Source organism: Magallana gigas, chromosome 5, assembly GCF_963853765.1.
Source record: "Magallana gigas chromosome 5, xbMagGiga1.1, whole genome shotgun sequence".
Taxonomy (NCBI): Eukaryota; Metazoa; Mollusca; class Bivalvia; order Ostreida; family Ostreidae; genus Magallana; species Magallana gigas.
This window is the reverse complement of record NC_088857.1, coordinates 4,254,112-4,274,184: the sequence shown is the minus strand read 5'-3', so window position 1 is coordinate 4,274,184 and position 20,073 is coordinate 4,254,112. Positions and strand designations below refer to the sequence as shown.

The following is a 20,073-nucleotide window of genomic DNA, read 5'->3' as shown; positions in this document are numbered from 1 at the left end:
AGGGGTGTAGCATTCTTGGTTCTAAAACTAATACATTATCATTGTGAATTACTTATCTATTTAAATGCAACAAACATCACATTACAGTCTTGAGTACAGATTGAAGAAGATAAATGTCTTCTCTCCATCACTTTAATAAACACCTAAAGAAACTTCCAAGCGACTATATAGAGCATAAATCACCCCAACCTCATGATCGAACGCGTTCCTTATTTATGACCATATACACATATGACAGGGTTAATTTTTAAAAGCGTTTTAATGAAGTTGATGACAGACCTAACTGATTGCTATTTTGTGGCTGATGTAAAGTGTGCTTTGTTTCCGATGGGTCACTGACTGCTTTTACAGTACTCCTGATACTCCCAGGGCCCCCAGAAACTGGTATGACACTGTAATCAGGAAATGATGGCGTTTAATTGATCCCTGACTCCGACTCTGAACAGGCGCTCAAAATAGTCAGCTTAAATGACACCAGCAATCATTAGAATTTTTAATGAGACAGATCCATGTCACATGTGATTCCCGCTTTGTCAAATCATGCTTCTCATTTTCTCCTAAGTTTCCTTTAAGTGCAACTTGTTCCACGAAGACCTACTTTCTACACGAATAACCTTCTGGGCATATTGGTACCATCTAATCCAGCATTCTTCGAAATCAAGGTGTTTTTTTTTTAATTTGAATGCATGTGCGCTGCGCTATCTTCCTAGTGCATAATGGTTAGTTTTATAATGGTTAGTTTTATAAGCGTGATTTGCTATAACATCCAATTATAATATAAAACAAAAAATGATCATTAAATTGAAGCCAATCCTATCTTCGTTCTGTATTATGCATTAAGTTCCGTCATGACATTAATGCGATATTCCTTTTATAAAAGATATCATCATAAATGTTAGCATATTGTATTTTTCTTTTGTTTTATTTCAACACGTTAAGATATATAATTAAATAAACATAAATAAGTTATATTCTTTTTAATTTGTTTGCAGAGATGCACATTACACTGAAATGTAAAGTTGTATATTATTATCTCGGTCCGAATTATAACGTTAACAGAGATACACTGTAATTGGGATAGAGATGCTTTCATTCCTGAATATAAAACTTTTCTTACGCCATTTCATTGCTTGATTTTTTTCCAAATTCACTGAAGTAATGAATTAAAGAAAGGGGATATTATAAGGAATGAAACAGTTGCTTCGGAGTGTTTTTGTTAGATCCGGTTAACTGCTGTTAAAGTTGCAATTTGTCGGAAATGACGTATTCGCATAAAGGCAGGACTCGGTGTAAAGGTTTGGGAGTTTACTGGGTTAATTACAGGACAGATATACAGCTGAAGTGAAGTACAGGACTGACACATCTTACTAATGATCGTACTGCTAAAAACTTCATTAGAATAGAAATTCAGATTTATCTTCTTCATTGGTTTTCTACTGACAGAGCAATGCCATTAAGTGGCTCTAATTTGCATAGATATATTAATTAGAATAGGCCTTTTAATCAATTTATTTTTTCGAGAAGTGATATCGGTTGCAACAAAATAAAACATATATTATGGTATATCTATGTACTGGTACTGCTGTACAAAATGATATAATTATTAACTACGATAGGCCATCTAATAAATTTATTTCTTCCAGCAATGATTTTGGTTGCAACTGGATAAAACAAACAAAGCAATATACTTGTATATACACTGTACTTATACTGTTTCTGATGTGTGCTTTTTCTTATCTTGAAGACTGACTTGCTTTAACAAAAGGCCGGTTAACAAGGTACATGTTTGAATGTAAAAGGTATATACAAATAGCCAAAGACCGGACGTTTCTGGTCCTACCACTTCCGCCGCCCGTCTGACGGCGCATTAATGTCGATGTAGTCAGTCGATATCACCGGAAACAGCGGACTTTCTTTTTTTACATAGTATTCGATTTTGCCAAAGACACTAATCTTGCCGGAAATGCCCTCACTTCCTGTTTCGGTCAAAACTATACTTTGGAACAGATAAATGATAATACAAACTAATGGTCACGGCAGTGCTCTTTCCGCAGAGGGACAGACAAACTCCGAACGCAGCCATCACAACAAAAGACACCGGGAGAGATACCTTAATGTGCACATGCAACGATCTTGTTCTGCATGCCAGGTGTTTCTGTCTAACTCTAAGCATGCGCTCAGGTACAGCTGAGACGTACTACGCTAACATAGGAATAAAATAATATACCCCTAAAGACACTTGAAGCATAAGGTAGTCCTATTTGTATACTCCGAGCTTAATTGTTTTTCAATTCACGTTTTCAGAGTAAATTTTCGCATTAAGGATAATCTAGCGTTTTATTACACCGACACTTATCAAGAGCCGCGGCGTGACTAAGGAAACAACCTTTGTTAAGTCTGGATATCTTCATCCACAGAGCGAGTTATCCGGAACGCTGATGCGGCGGTAGAGACTGGAGATAACGTGCCGTTAATATGACTTCATAATTACGGTTTGATAACCTCATAGATCATTTTACAGGAAAAATACATCACAATGCTGTATTGGTTTGTATAATATGACGAACAGTAGACACGGCATAGATACAGGGGGACCAAGCGGGATAGGATGCCGTGTCGGCTGAAGCCTTGCTCATTTCTATAAGAGCACGTAAAACAGCAACATGGCGACGTCATGAAGGAACATACAAGAAAGCTCGTAATGTTCAAATCGAAACTTTTGGTCGTAAACTATCCCTGCGCATGAAACCTGTGTCGCTCAAAAAATTATTATTTTAATTCGCAATACATACAAAACGGTCCCACGCAAACCACAAAGATCTAAAGAACAAAAGACCATGTTGTCTTAGTGAATTTCGCTGCACAAATTCATTCATTACTGCTTTAGTTTATCAAAAAATTAACATACTGCTTATTAAGTCGTGAAATAGGAAATAAATCTACTTCACCACATGAATTGAATTGTATTCCAAATTCCAGGATAAGAAAAGTTACTCAGATGGATTGTGATCAAATATTTTGGAAGCGAGATGGATTTGTATTTGAAATGATAGTCATCTTCAATTTGGTCAATACACCAAGGCGCACATTATATTTACATTCTGTTACAAAGTCGGTGAGGCTTGTGGTTTTATATTTCAATAGCTGTTTGCAGTGAAGGAGTGTAAATTAACCCCCAATGGTGCATACATACTTTATCTTGATTCTGTTGTAGTTTCTTGGGTATCTTTCGATTTAACATCCATTTACTTAAAATGTACACTTAACGAATTCCTTCAATGAAAGAAAAATCGAACTGGTATCTTTATGCATATTAATACCCCCCCCCCCTAATTTGTTGAATTTCAAAAATAACGCAACCAAACAACAAGAAAACTGAATAGGGTCTCTCCAAACATAAGAAATGGTTCTTTGGTGTACGTTTCGTTTTATATGCAACTGCATGATACAAGATATACAAGCGTGTCATATTTCTGAACACTCAAGCACCTATCAGTTACAACAAGAAGCTCCTCATAACAATATCAGTTTTAATGCAACAGAAGACATTTGGCATGAGGCTCTTGACAAAAGGACTTGTACATCTTGTGTATACATACTTAATGACGTTTATTTTTCGCCAGAGATAAATATAGTAAAGCAGGGGGGAAGAAGAGATGGTCTTCAATGTTTATCAATCAAGTTTCCGGGTCATGCAGAGGCCATAATGAAATGAATATATATAATAGCAACAGTATCAATCAAAGTAGCAACACGTATTATATGGTGTCCATTACCCATCAAGCTTCTCGTGCAAGATCTAAGAGGAATAGCACCACTTTCAAACATGTTCTGACCAATTGCTCTACCAGTGGGGTCCGCCTGATATATTTTTTGTAATCACCCAATGTGACATATACTAGTGGCATTATTTACTGACGGACTGTTCCTTAGATGTTCCGCCGATCGAGGTCCAATAAAGCCGCCATCATAACCGGTAATAGAGACGTGCCGTGTGTGGTCACATGATGTACGGCCTGGCTAGTGGAGAAGTGTGTAAAACCTACACCGTACATGTAGTGTCGTCCCGGCGACATGTCTGTTACCTCTACTGTGACCCCTGAATGGACTGCCGCCTCTCTCTCTCTCTCTCTCTCTCTCTCCCTCTCTCTCTCTCTCTCTCTCTCTCTCTCTCTCTCTCTCTCTCTCTATCTCTCCGACCACACCTCAAATGGTGATGGAAGAAACCGCGATCGTCACTATTTAAAACCAAAACTAAAAATATTTCATTAATTTAACACTTAAGTTGGTCGTAAAATTTTACAGTTCCCTTTTTATTTCGGAATTAATTTTTTTCTGTAAAAGAATATAAACATGTTATTCAGTCATTAGCGAGTGTTTGTTTTACCATATTGCAAGCAATATACAGATCAAATTACAAAAATACGTGATTTTAAAATTAAATAAGGGTTACAATGTTGAGGTTGAAACAATACAATTAGAGTTTGTGCAAAACTATCATTATAATATCTATTATTCTTTCATGTATTTTTTCACTTGTCGTCCAAATTTGAATTTAAGAAATATGCTTGCTTGCAGAAGGTGTTTTATTTTTTTTTTTTTTTTAGAATAATACATGGCTTTAAACATAATTATAAGACAAGAATTTAAGAATAAAGGGATAGATTGTATAAACTAATAATAACTTTTCAAAAGCTGTCAAATTTTGCACGCAATGCATGTTGTTATTTTTTTTTGTAAAAAATATTACAAATTTAAAAACGATATTTACGGAAGATATACTTGTATATCTACGGCTTTTTTTTTGGTCAATCAAAAACGCTGAATTGATTTTATACAGATTAGTTTTTGTGAGTCATATTCTACAAATTTAAGTAAAAAAGAAAATAGTTTATATTTATCATAGTGACCTATGTATCTTTTACAATAACAAATATATGTATACATTTACATGTACATAAATCCAATACCCGGCCCATTGGACTGTTTACACCAAGTTATAATTTTTAATGCACTTTAAAATCTCTAAATTTTCTTTTTTATAAAACAAAAGTGTTAATGTAAATTCAAAAATATGTATACAAATATATAAGTTCAATATTAATATTTTTTTCATTCACGAAAAAAATGATGTTCAATGGGATAACTGTGATTATTATCAAAATTTTACAATAACAATAAAAGAGTGTTTATTGATTAATACTGTGCCAGTACAGTGTGTCAGATTTGTCACCAGTAAATTGTCAATTTTTGTCTCAGTATGTTGGGCTCCTTAATAGATCATTGGTAAAAGCATAGCATACATGGAAAATAACTGCCTCTTGTAGATTTATTAAACTTTATTAACAACTATTTATGACAGTTTAAAAAGAATGAATGTCTGTCAGTTGTATCGCTTTTCCCCCTCAATTGAAAAAATAAAATAAAAATGACTAACGAAGACCGGTAATATGGTCAAAAATACTTCGAAAAAAGTGTTTAAAAATGTTCTTATGAAAAATATTATGTATATTCAATATGGCAAAACTCTGATTTAGATAAAATCTCTTTTTCACAGACGAGAAAGTCGCCAGCTACATGTACCTGTAATATTTTAAAAATGCTGACATCATCCAAATTTCTGCTGAAGTAGCTGCATTTCAAGCATTTGTCCAAAATAATGTCAACGCTTTTGGTCGTGGATTTCGCTTTCTCTGAAATGTAAGTGTTCATGCCTTGTATAATGATCTGTCTTTACTCGGTGTTTACATGTTTTTATCTACCTTTGTGTAACTTGAATATAGACAAAATTAGTTTAAAATGTTAATATTTATTTGAGGAGTAAAATTGAAAATCTTAATTAAATTTTTATTTGATTTTTGCACTGCTGATTTCGTGTTTAATTGTAGATGAAAGACAAAAACGCCATGTTTTGACAGAAAAATCCTATCAAATAAAATCTAAAAAAAATTAGCAAATAATATATTTTGCGATAATTTTTATATGTTAAAAACTATAAATTTCACATTCTAAAAGAATAAAAACTACTGTTTCAGACACAACCATTTATTTTTATTAATGAAACAATAAAATAAACCCGCTCCAAGATATTTTAGTTAAGACGAATGACGTCTCAGTAAACGGTCAGACGGGAATCCCGATTACTGATCACGTGATATGTTTGGTCTCACTGTTATGTCCATCTGTCTATTGCTCACGTGTCTCAGTGCTGTCGACATATCAACTTCTTAAAATCAAGTTAATTTTTCTCTTTGGATTACTGTTAATTAGAGGGATGGGGACTTAACATATTCAAAACTAAGCCTGGGGATTATGGACCCTCTAATCACTTTCTTTCTTACAAATACCAGTCACTCTGAAAAAAAATCGAGCAGAATAAAATTCTTTAAGTTCCCTTTCTTTACAGACTTACAAACGTTTAGAGATCTTCAGTTTCCCGAAAATTAATCATGAGCAATATTGATATCTTTTGCAAGATATCAAACAACTTCAAAAGCCACACCGTGTTTCGCACATCATCAGCTACAAAGCAATTCAAAGAAGCCTGCAAAGGCGTCCTGCAGCCACAGCATATTCCTGGGACGCCTGGATGTTCTTTTTATTCAAGGCCTAAACAGCATTTGTTTCCTGGGCTGTCAGTTAGGTACTTAAACCCAGCTTGGTGTGGATATTTGAACAAGACAATGGATTTTACAGACCTATTAAACAGAAAAAAGGAGATCAGAACAGAAAATTAAAACGAAACAGCACAGACATTTTTAAAATATAAAAATTATAATTATTAGTGATTACGGTTATTAATTAAGGACAGTACAATACGTTTCTATCATGATTGCATAACATTGTAAATAGAACGGAGTGTAAATCTCACTGAATCAATATTTACATAAATTGCCATTTACCTTTCTATTTTACAAATTCTCTGTATTTTTGATTAGTTTGTTTGCGATCACGTCCATCCATCATGCATGTTTGCTGTTATGTTTCAAAGACTATTATCATGACAAATGACTTATCAAAAGCTATGTTAATGTTTTTATTTATAGAAGCTATCTTCTCTTTAATCTGGCTTTGCATTGAGTAAAACCACTACAAACACCAAACAAAAAATGCAAAAATCATAGAACATTAATACGCATAAAATTAATATTAATTTTTACCATGAATAACATTTAAAATTAAATAAATGCATTATAAATTGAATACATGCATTATAATCAAGATTATTTGAATTTATAGTTCTATATAAATACACGAGATAAGACTCAAGTGTTTATAATTTTTGTCTGTTAATATGGAGGCGAACTAATTTGAATCATCTGTGTAAGACGCAACACGTGCGTTCTATTGTCCGCTGGACATAAACGTCAAAGCACGTGATTTACGTGTACAGACCAAAGAGCCCGCTTCCTGGAAGTTGGGCCTCCGGAAATCGAATGCACGGATTTTATTTCTTTTTCTGAAAGGATAATTTCTTCAGTTCGGAAATAGACAGTTTTATGCTGTTTTCATTTCCAGTCAGAAGACACCGTAGACCGAATAAGAAATTATTCCAGAATGTTTAAACATAGTTATGAGGGAACGGCGATGAAAGGGAGGAAACTCCGTAGTTAAGTATGTTATATCCGCAGGAGTTACCCACCCTTACACGAGTAAAACTGGTTCATTGAATAATCAATAGTTGGGGGAAAGAATTGGAGAAAGGAAAATTTAATTTAGAGATAAGTATAGATCATTACTGTGGTTATGATTTATGGAAATACTGATAATAAAACTATCACATCGGGCGATTTCCCAGTGGCCGTAGAAACGGGATCGATTTAAAGTCGGGGTGTTCAGCATGATAAGAGGTCAGTCGGTACTCCTATATTTCCAAAGCTTTACACGACGCTTTGATCGCGCTGAGTACGCTCCAAGAATAGCCATAAATCAGATTAATGCGGGTGATAGGCGAATTCCCAGCTATAACCGCGTATACTGCTTCCAAAATTTTAAAACTGTGGTCAAAGGGAAGCAACTCACGGAATTTCTAGATTTTAAACTTGCATACCCTAATCGTTTTTAACGCAATGGATAATGAATTCAATGGGCCCATTAACATAATAATGCGTTTAGTTTATTTATTTCTATCTTCAATTTTTAAAAAAAATATATTTTTTATTTGTTTGGTGCCTGACCTCTTTCACTGAGTGCAAATACCAAACATCGTCCTTTTTGACTGCTACTTAAGAGGTGTCGGCTTTTTTTGTCAATGGTTCGGGGTGAGACAGGTAATAGACACTTAGTTATCTCAGCATCAACTGTCCTTTGAAGTAGCCTGTAAATTTGTTCGCCCTCGCTGACCCCAAGGTCAGACCTGGCCGCCTCTGTCAATCAAACTCTTCTTACTACCTACCATAGCTTATAGCCATAGATTATGTGCCTGTAAAATGATATTATTATCAAACTTTTATAGGAATAGAAAATCCTATAAGAATTGACCCATCTCTTTTCAGATCCTAAAGTACTGTGACTTACATGTTTTTATAAGTCAACATTCGTTTTAGCGTATTACTGCGCAGACTTTTGTAAGTTTGAATCAATGTAAAAAAAAAATCCAAGTATAAAAATAAATACTTTTTTGAATTGGGAAACATATTTCCTGTTTCTTGATTGCTTTTTTATAATTGCTTTTTTACAATTTGTTTTGCATCTTCTAATATCTACAAAATTTGTTGGACAATGTTCAATCTATCAACTTTTCTGAGAGCCGTAACACGTTCTACACTTCGCCTCAGCGGGTTACATATGCAAACCATTAAAGTGTAGCGGTAACACTCCATCCTGTATATCAATACTGTGCCTGTTGTCGACTTGTATTAAAGCAGAAAAGAAAAGCTCTTGAAAAAATACATCAATTGTAACCTAATGAAATAATATTCCAGATTCCGCGGCGTATTGCCAAGTGCCGTCGGCAAACTTCCAAGGTCACGTGAGTTGTCAGTGTCGATCAAGGTCAGTAGACGACAATTCCGTTGACGTCATTGACATTTCACGTTCATTTTTTTTTTCAATTATATATTTCAAATTGTGACGCAAGTTTGGTAAGATCATATATATAACTTAATTTTTAAAAATGATATTCAGTAAACAAATGCTTTTCTAAAATTAGGAAAATTATCCATTTGTAACCTCGTGACATTCACGTTGTTATGACATCATGATATGCAGTTTACACCAACTGAAAACAAGAACGGGTTTTTCCACCTCTTCATTACATAGTTTGAAAAAATAAAATGATTTTATTTAAAAAAAAAACAGTTTACAAACAAAATTAAAAAAAAAAAACAAATACAAAGCAAAAAGACAAACAATTAATTATAACCCACCCCCTTAAAAATCAAATCCAATCCCAAAAAACACTCCAAAATCTAATCATTGAATTTTCCCATAGGCATGTTTGTCAAACCTCATTACTTGATCCCCATCACTTCACAAGTTTCTGTGTTAATTCACAGATAACACACAATATCTTTATTAATTATAAAAAACAATAACGTTAGGATTTAAAACCGGCGAGCTGTACTCCTTATAGGCAAGAATTTGGCTCATTGGAATAAGATATGTAGTAGATTTTAAGGTATGAACAAAGATTTGTATTTTTTTTAATTAGTTAAGAAATAGTTAAATAAACAGTTTAAGAATAAAATGATACATAAATATATACACAAATTATACCTTTTCGAAAACGTTATACGGTTGCATAACCTTCCCCTTGCTAAAGGATGCACATGTACATATGCATTATATATGTGGTTTAACCGTGGCCATCTGGTTAAATTCATCACATAAACGTTTTGTTGTTAAACGACAATATATCATGTTTAAATACATTTACAAAGAAATCATTTCTGTATTCAAACATGCATTTCATCCCTATAAAAAGTTTCTTCTCCCAATATATTTTGCATTCAAAGAATATATCAATACGTCAACAAAACTACCATTAAGATGACGCGATAGTACATCTAGTTGTTCGTAAATCACGCGGAGGATCTAGAACTACTCAATCATTTTAAAATTCAATTTGAAGCAGGTTTTTTCTTGGTCATTGAAAATCAAATAGTGGGCTCTTTGATGCTGTTTTTATAACTTTGAACACTATTGCATTTTTCATTTGATATCAATTGGGTCGTCTGATGTCGAGGCTATCTATACTATTTCCTCCGTAAGTTGAATAGAAAGATTTGAATCGGTTACCCAATATATCGGCAATGAGTGAGTGATCCAGTCGGTGAATCCGTTTGCTTGTCTGAACTGGGTTTCTGTTCTATATATATTTTTACTGTACGCTGTCATTCAGTACAAGCAACTCTTCTGGAGCTATGGATTTCTTCCATATGACAAATTTCCATTGCAAGTAGTTGCTTTCCCCCAATATACCATGATGTAGATAAGGATAGCGACATATGTACGATACTTGTACAAAGAAGGACCCAGCACCATTGTGTCAGAACCTCACAACAGCCGCTATTGATTTGTGAGTGAAGGATGGGGTCTCGTACAGCAACATCCTCAGATTTGCGTTTTTTATTAATTTCCCTCTTTACTTTTTTTAAGCGGTAACAATCCATCAGCATGGGAGTGATTAGACGTTGATGGTTATTGGTAATTGAAAGGAGCTGATCTATATGCTGTTACCATTGTTCTACCGTCTCTTCACTCCTGTCAAGAGTTCGGTAAAACAAGCAAAAGTAGATAATCAAAATCCGTGGGTGCAAAAAACTTCATAACACCCAAAATGTGTTATCTATAAATGTGTGATATGTAAGACCTTGTTATCAAGAAATTGAAAGAATTCGGTGTAAGTTTAGGTGAATTCACTGACTTTGTTTTTTATGCAGATATACTCAACTCAAGAGTCAAAATCTTATTTCGTGCATTTCCTGCAAATCACTACATGTAAATGAAGTAAAAGTGTTATAAATCGATGTAACCTATGATATCTCAAGCAATTTATAAGCGTTTCATTAAATAAATGAGTCTTTTATATTAAATACAATGTCTCGACAGTTACATATAAGTAAACGCCTTAAAAGTTCAAGTTTCTTCATGGCATTGTATTTTACTTGATTCTTTATGCGGTAGATAATAGGTTTCTTGTATACAAATGGACAATAAGTCAAAAAAGCTACTTGTTCACTAGTCCCAAGACACTAAAATATCAATCTATTACCATTAGGATCTGATATGGACATGTATATGGAATAGAGACTGATGGACGCATGGTTACAACAAACATTGATGATGTCAGTTGGTATCTATTAAACACTTAAGACAAAGAACTACTTGTTTTCAGCTCGAAAATGGAAATGATGAATCTTACTTTCGTCTGAGTATGAGGGTGAAGTATTAAGAAGATCGTGACTTTCAATATGCTCGCTGTGACGAGCACCATCCTTAAAGCAACGTTCCAGTTCAAGAAAGAATGTGTTGATGTTTCGGCACATCCATATAAAAGAGTCCCTCTTTTGATCAAATTTTCAAGCTATATGTACATGTTTCATGCGGGTATGAAGTTAGTGAGCCTTGCAGAAAGAACAATTTACCCGCGTTAGCGGATCATTATTTTTCTCTGCAATGATTGCTACCCTCATCGACCATACAACAAAGAAGGAATTTACTGTTTTTAAAATCATTTATCTTTATCTAACAATAGAAAATGAGTAAAGGTGCGTACATCGTTGTACGACCAATCAACACTATTAACTGATGAAAGCCTTGGGTCAATGCGTGAAAGTTCTTGAGTTGTTGTATCTTAAATTATAATCATTCCCCAAATATTACAAGCATTGTAAACGTAAAAAGTCCAGAACAGAAACCAATGAAAGATGTGACCATTATTCATTATAGGTATTTAAATAAACTTTGAGATTAAATTAACTAAACAACGCATTCAAAACTAGTTTAAAAAGTAATGAGAACTCTTACCTATTAATAAGCTGACGAATTGATTTAAGAGAGTCAGTTTTGATTGCTATTTGAAACACAATCGACTTTCTTAAGAGCATTGTAATTAGAGCATTTATATATAAAAATAAAATAATTTATCTGGTTTATATGACGTCATAAACAAATGCATTTTCTACATTTTTCAACCAAATTAGCATTTATTTCGTCTATTAAATTTCAGAAATCATGATCTGCATGCGTCGACCAACATGAAAAATACATATCGTTTTGGTTTATTAAACTATTAAAAACCGTAGTCGACCCAATCGTCGATTGTTTTCATTTCAAGAAGATGACCTTCACTTAGCTGATATTCATCGCAATTTTTTACGGATAAATTGTCCATATTGATGGCGGCATCTTGTCAATGCAAGTATTAAACTTGGTAGTTTTATTCTCAGTTCTATTTTTTGTTGTTGCGAAACTAACTCTGTGGTTACCTAATTTAACTGATGAATTAAATGATGTTCAAATTTCAAGGCCAAAAAGGTTATTACAGTACATATTTCTTCGGGAATCATTTTTAGTTGGCCTTGTCCTACTCAATAAATTCCTAATTTATAATCGGGGCTGAATTTCGAAATGACATGCATTTTTCAACAAAGGATCCATGCGTAACACTTAAAAAACCGATCCAAACCGTTGATCATCGAACTGATATGAAAACTGATCCTGCATATTGAGTTATTAAATTATAAAGAATTACACGTTTTGAACAGGTCAGCATCAATAGGAGGCTTAAATGTCTTAAATATCGAAAATCGTTTTTAGAATATAATGTTTGTGCATTAATGTTTTTTTAAGTTTATCAAATGCATAGTTTGATTTCTTTTAAAACGAAAAATCATCAAATGCCCTTACAGAGACCATAAAATACTATTGGTTCCTCGGATTACTGTGTGAGTTATGAGGATCGTGCTGTGCGTTTTAATCCATTAACCAATGACAGAGATGCAGACATGTAATTGCGCACGGAAAACAAAAATCACACTACCTGTATCACGCTAAAAGTACTCGATTTCGTCATTTCCAATAAAAAAAAAACTGTCGCCCACAGTACATGAATCCCACATGGAATGCATGTGGGCTAATATAGGTTGCAAGTACCGAAGTAAAATCCTGCTATTACTAAAACATTTGTAATCAGCCCAACTTGTAGGCAGTAAGGTTTAAGAACACGGTTTTTCTTGAACGTTAAGAGTGTTCCAATATCCGTTAATCAATTTAACTAAACCTTTCTCACTTGTGAATTTCGTGCTTCCGGTTATAGAGCCCGTATGTACGACCACTTAATTTTTTGGCATCCGGTCTGTTACCCTTTTTTGAGATGGAATTTGAAGATTACTGGAAGGGATGATAGGTCGAGACCCAACCTTCTTGTTCAACTTCCTTTGCAGTGAATTATATGTGATGATAAAAAAAATTTGGCGCTAACTTTTAGATTAATTATTGACTCATAATCTGATAATTGACATAACATAAAAAATTGACCCATAACATTGATATTTTGATTCAAACAGGACAGAGGACCCTTGTATTGTTATATAGTTGTATGTAAGTATCTATAACCGTACCTCGTTATATTATTGTATACTTTAATCAGCAGGTGTTGTAGGTTGATTTTACGTCTTTTGTGACTGGCAGAGACCGTTTCCTGGTTGCAGAGTTTTGTATTGTTTTTTCTATCATTGTGGATTTAATTGTAAATGGAATGCAAATTGGGTCTGTCTTGACATAACAAGGTTGCCCATACCTCTCAAAACGTGAGAGACGGACTAAAACTTAATGAAGTGCTGGTATCAGCAGAACAAGAAACCAATAGTTAATGGAATTAGATAGTTTGCATGCATATCAGAAAATTAATTAATCACTGATGTAATACATACTATTTTTCAAGCGTTCAGACGACTGTGACAACTTGGATTGCACACAATCGCAACTTCTCGGGCCTTTCCGGCAAGCTCGGAAAAACACCTCGAATGTATTAACATCACCGGATGTTAGAATTTTATACAAAATGGAGTCGCTTCCCATTAAAATAAGTATCGGCTAGTCAGTCTTGTATGTCGCTTCTGTGTTATATTTTAGTGTATATCGTTTACTTTAATGAAGTATAGCTCACATCTCAACAGATCGTAAAATGTGTTCTATTTATTTTAAGTTTTACAAAAAGGGGGGTTGTCATGGACGCCTAGTTAATACATTCGAGGTGTTTTTCCGAGCTTGCCGGAAAGGCCCGAGAAGTTGCGATTGGGATTGCACACTGACTTTTCTGGCAAACCAAAAACCAGAACGTCCAACCTGTATGATAAGGACAAGAACAAGGAGACTACTTACTCGGTAGAACAATAGAATTATCATCTTATTACATGTAGTTATGAATTTCTTATTGTGAATATTACTTTTTCACTAGTACCCATTTGAAGCTTACCCTACTGGAAAAGTTTACTGTAGTGGCTATTAATAGAATATCTCAGTAGAGTGGCAGTTCTAAACTCAACATCAATTTGTGCCCGTGGTTTGCATAAAGTACACAAGTAACTTACAAAACGGGACTTATCTATTAAAATAATTTCCAGATTACGTAAATGTAATCGCATTGAATATTAGATTAATATATCCGGTTAACATTGCAATACATATCAAACATTGTCAGATCAAATGATATTCAGGAAATATCTATACTTTCATTTCTTTACAACGCACAAACACTGCTTGTTATACCGGGAATCTTACAACGAGCGTGTCGAAAACAACAAATGTAGGCAATGTTCACCATGCATATCGCCGTAAAAAATATCGAAGTACATTTATAAATTGAATATCAGTCCGTTATCTGATAATGGTCCAAACGTTTTCCTATATTTGTATGTACAAAAAGACATGCATGTGTGTGAGTGTGAGTGCGAGTGGAGTGGTAAGGGATGGGGCTGGTTTTGAGGCTTAGGAAAACGATGTTTAGGTCCTATCTTAAATTTACCATATATGCATTTCCTAGGTCTGAAGTTTTTCCCTGAACCCCCCCCCCTCCACCCCCAGGCTTCAACCAACCGTCTCGCCCTTTGTAGAAATGCGCACGGTGACACTCCAATGAATAGAAAGTGTTTGTTAAAGTTTATCTTCAATATTCAGATTTTTTTACTCATTAATTTCTTGGGGTTTTTTTCCGTTACCTAATGATGCGAAAGAACAGATGCCTGGGTTTTACCCCGTCTAAGACAAATCAAATTGGCCATAAATCGATGGGCGCGGTTTGGCAGATATTTGTAAAAACAATTTATTGCGAAACCCTTTCTATACATATACTGATCCTATACATTTGCGCAAAAAACATCTATTCTTTGATATATATATAATAGAATTAAACTTGCTGATAAAAAGTATTATGGGATTTAACAAATAAGAATGAAGGCATACACAGCAAAGTATGACACGTACGTTTTACATTTGTTAGAACTTAATACATACGTATTTCACATGCTATTATAATACAAAATTACATATGTGGCACATTTTGCTGTGCATATTTTAATAGAGCATTTTAACTTGAGTTTCCTTTTTTAATTAAAAAACACCACTTAAATAAATCACTCTCCCTTTATTGTCTCTATATTAAACGTATATAATACCTATTATTTGATTAGAAAAATTTACGAACGAGATAACAAAAATACACTTTTTGGCTAAAATTCAGTGTCATGGCACAAACATGTTGCGTAATTACGCGTTATATTTACAAACCGTCGTCTGCATGTTTTTTTTTCATCCATATCAGATTAACTCCTTTTTGTTGAAATGTATATATAAAGGTATATTAATGCATATAACTGCTGCAATTTAATAAAGTCAAATATTAATTTAATGTAATAAAAGAATTTATTTCAAGAATTGCATGTACTGTATGTCAAATATAGAATTAATTATAATTAGCTGTATTTAAATGATATGCTTCTATCAATAAATAATAATTGCTGTTACATATATATGTACATTCTTGAACGATTATCCTATTAATTCAATATGTTATTAGAATTTGCACTTCAATAGACATTTAATTTCGTGGATCAACTAAAGAGGCAAATCTCTCAAAACTGGTATTCAACGAAAATTGATAAAATTATGGTATCACGGTACTTGTAAATAGTCAGAAAGTGGTATCACTACTTCACTATCTACGAGAAATAAAGTTAACTTTATTTTAGAAACTGATTTTAATAACTTTATATAATTATTAAATATAAGCATTAAATCATTTACTTTTGACGTCACTGTAATATATGATACCAAATATGTAGCAAAGTATTAGTAATAACAGGAAAGATACGTTTTTATTCGCGAAAGTTATGCAATAAAACGTGTTTAATTATACTAATTAATTGTGCAAACATTAGCTCTTTGGGCTTTACTCTGTTCTATCTCATCGTGTCTTTTGAATTCGTCTCGCTGTCTTGTTGTTGAAAATGTCCATTGATTTTGTTTGGTTTCTTTCTTAAAGCTAGATCTTTTTTGGTCATTTACTGATGGAGCTGATATACATAATGATACATTATCTGAATCTTCATTATGTTAAAGTGTGTGAAATAATGTTCCAAAATGGTCCTTACTGTTTGTTATACTCCTTTAATTAGTGCAATAAGTTTAATTAATTTTTACACATCTGTTGACGCAGATTTCTTATAAAAACTCTGATATCTTGCTAAACGATGACAAGTAGAATGGTTGACATACTAATCACGCCCAACCTTTGACAAACAAAACTACTTCCCTTATTCATCAGTGTCTACCGAGTTTTGTCTCACTTCTACTAAGGACATACAGTTGACAACATTTAAATATTCATCAGAACCAAAAAAAGAGTTGAATTATTTTTACATGACATATAGACTGCTGATTTACCGACTTTATATTTAACAGCATATTTTGACCGAATCTTTACATGCACATAAATTAACAATTCTACAAATAGGTTCAATAGATGTCAGGTAATTGCTTTTCACGGAATTTCAGATAGCCAATTTAAAGGACGAAAGCTTAAAGTGATTTCACTGCAAAGGATGAAGCAGTCCGACTGACCGGATGTGACGTCAGTAGTATCCGGTGCTGGACTGCGAGCAACTAGTTCCGCTTCATTCTCGGAAACTGTGCGCATTCTGGCAGATAATTAGCGGTGTACCACAACAAAGATCTTCAATTTCTTTTATATAATATATGCAAGTCTTTTAATAATTCGATCTCTTTGATCAACAATTACTTTTATCATTCACTCCAAATTTCAAAGAGTACATCTAATTAAAAACAAAAACTGCATACAAAACACCTGCTGGTCTATGTCTTTGGAATCAACATCCTATTTTGGGTTTGTCACTACCTGGTACCATTCCAAATGAAGGGTTTGACGCTGTGACATTTACAAGGATGGTGGTATTCATTGACTTTGGCATTTTGTCTCTTGAAATTACGAATTACAACGTTACTTCACACTTAATTCTAGAATACAATACAATGCTATTAAGAGAATAGATTCTGTGTCTAAAATTACACTATCGTAACCTTTTGATATTCAATACATAAGTACTATATTATATTTAAGCTTAATGTATACTATTTGATGATCTTTAGATAGGAAGTCTCCTTAATAATTTTTTATTCAAGTACGAATATAAACATTTTCTTTTTTAAAGAATAATAGTGACAATGATCGACTTTATGTATTGCTTAGAACATAACATTACGCAGCACTTAAACATTATCTGTTCACCAGTTAACCACGTGTTTATTCTTTTCCCATAAATTTGACATTTGTTTTAGCATGCAAATGGGGATATAAAATATGTATCTTGAAGTAATTAAGTAGTTTATTTATAATTAGTTATTTATTATCTTAATTCCAATTTGTCATTATTTGCAATAAACTTGATTCAATATTATACGACAGTGCTTAGAGTGCTTCTCACAATTTCTGATCAAATTTTTTTTTCATAAATGCCAGAAGTGAACTAATATTTAAAAAGGTGTACAAAATATACATCATGATATGGTTTTAATAGTAATATACGTTTAGCTAGAAATTAGTAGAAGCCATACAATGCCATACGTTCCAGTTTCGTGTTAAAGAAATTAATCTATTGTACTATTCTTAGGTCTCGGCTTTAGAGGTCGTATCTGAAGTCTTTATAGTACAGTATATTGATATTCAAACCACTCTTTTCAATCCACAATTATCATATTTTTTTTTACCATGGAATCATTAGAATTCGTAAAGTGTCAAGGATAGCGTTGCTCCCCTTTAAGAACGAATTAACATTCTCAAAACAAAATTAAGACCCAATTTATCAATTTATTTATCAATAGAGAAAGTCAATAAAATTACGTACGTGAAACGAATCTTTGAAATGTTAAAAGCAACAAAAATTGGCCACTACAAAATTAAATGATTTCACAGCTGATAATTATATTTAATTACATTTTTATTCTTATTCCTTTTAATGTCTGTATATACTTACAAATCTTTTCCGTTTTCGCTTTGCTCAGCAATTTTTTTTCTATCATATAACTAATAACTAAGCAATTATTACAATAAACACTTATTACAACTCTATTTGCTGTTCTTAGGAATATTGCATATAAGGCATTTGGTAAAGTCTTTTAAAGTACATGTAGAGTAACTTTACATATGTAGTCCGAGACATATTATCGTTATTTTTTTTTTACGTAACATTAATATTTCAATTTGTTTAGGAAAGTCACCCCGACCCCCCCCCCCCTTCCTCTTTTAAACCCGCGAATGACATATCTAACTGTATCAGATCAGTCAACTCAACAAATGTCGCATCAACTTATCTTCCTATTATTTATTTCACACACTTTTATTTGTAAATGTAACATATTAATCTGTTAATTCAACACATTTATCAATTAATTTGATTTACACATTTTTTCGTAGATTTATTCTTAAGTTTGATCTTACAAATTCAGAATTTCTGTAAATTTTAATTAACATAATGTAAAATGTTGATTTTAGATATTTGATCTCTGAAATAATATGAACAGGTTAAAATAGTTATCACAGGTTTCTAAATTACGAAGCATTTTACCTTTTTTTTTTGTCTTCAGGATCATAAAAACAACTCGCTATTTAGTAAGCCTGTCACTTGGTACTGTGACGTCATATGCGACCTTCTTCGATCAGCTGATTGCTAACAAATAGTAGGATTATCTTCTTTAAATCTTTGACATTTAGTCGCCATGGACGGCTTTTGTTTTTTATTTTGACTAAATTAAAATGGGGGAATAAATATAAAAAGTGCAGCGCTTGTACGTTTATATACTGACATTATAGCTGATATCTTTCATTTTATCATTGATTATTTACGACCGCGCATCTTATAGGCCACACAGTAGTTCTTCTACTGGATGTTCCTTAATCATCTGAATACTTTAGCGACATCGTGATCATTGGTTGATTATCAGATTCTATTTTTAACTGAATTTAAAATTCTAGCTCTGGAGGGAAAATGGCGTGCTAGCAATATCAAGCCTTCATTAAAATCTTACACATATTTATCTCAAAAAGTACATTAACGACGTTATGATTTATAACATTTGTTCAAAGTTGAAATTACTTATATAAGTTCTGTGTAAGGAGAAAAGAGACGTTGATTATTTGACGATTTTAAGTCCATCGTGGGTTTTGCAGAGATTTTTTTTGTAATGCGGAAAGTAAAGATTCTGATATTAAACACGTTAAACTCTTATGAATTACTTACAAACTATTCCAAATGTCCCGCAAACATCTCAGAAACAACAAATTAGACAGGTTTTTATTTTTCTACTTAATGTGATTATAAAACTTTAAAGATATATTATTCATTTGCAAAATATTACGCCTAGTATGATAATATTGTCAACAAATGTTTTCTGTATTTCATACAACAACCATTTCTAAACTAAAGTTAGATTTGGTGTTCTTTTTAAAACCTAAATGCAAACTTTGTCTTTAGGTACTTTCAATACTTTGATTATTTGTCATGTACAAAAAGTGGGGTTGCTCTACGGAAGTGCGGATTGGATTTCAGAGCCATA

General features: G+C 33.0%; 1 long non-coding RNA gene across 4 annotated transcripts in view; it reads left to right on the top strand.

Annotated features, from left to right (window-relative positions):
• The window catches only part of LOC117691994 (uncharacterized), a 41,894-nt gene extending 34,987 nt beyond the window's left edge, over window positions 1–6,907 (top strand). For 3 of the 4 annotated variants that reach the window (XR_010714170.1, XR_010714169.1, XR_004603574.2), the window contains exons 3-4: window positions 5,558–5,700; window positions 6,407–6,907. This is a non-coding gene — a long non-coding RNA (uncharacterized lncRNA). Of the gene's footprint in view, window positions 1–5,557; window positions 5,701–5,888 lie in introns of all 4 variants that reach the window. The other variant, XR_004603641.2, reaches the window with a different exon arrangement.
• The last annotated feature ends 13,166 nt before the right edge of the window (window positions 6,908–20,073 follow it).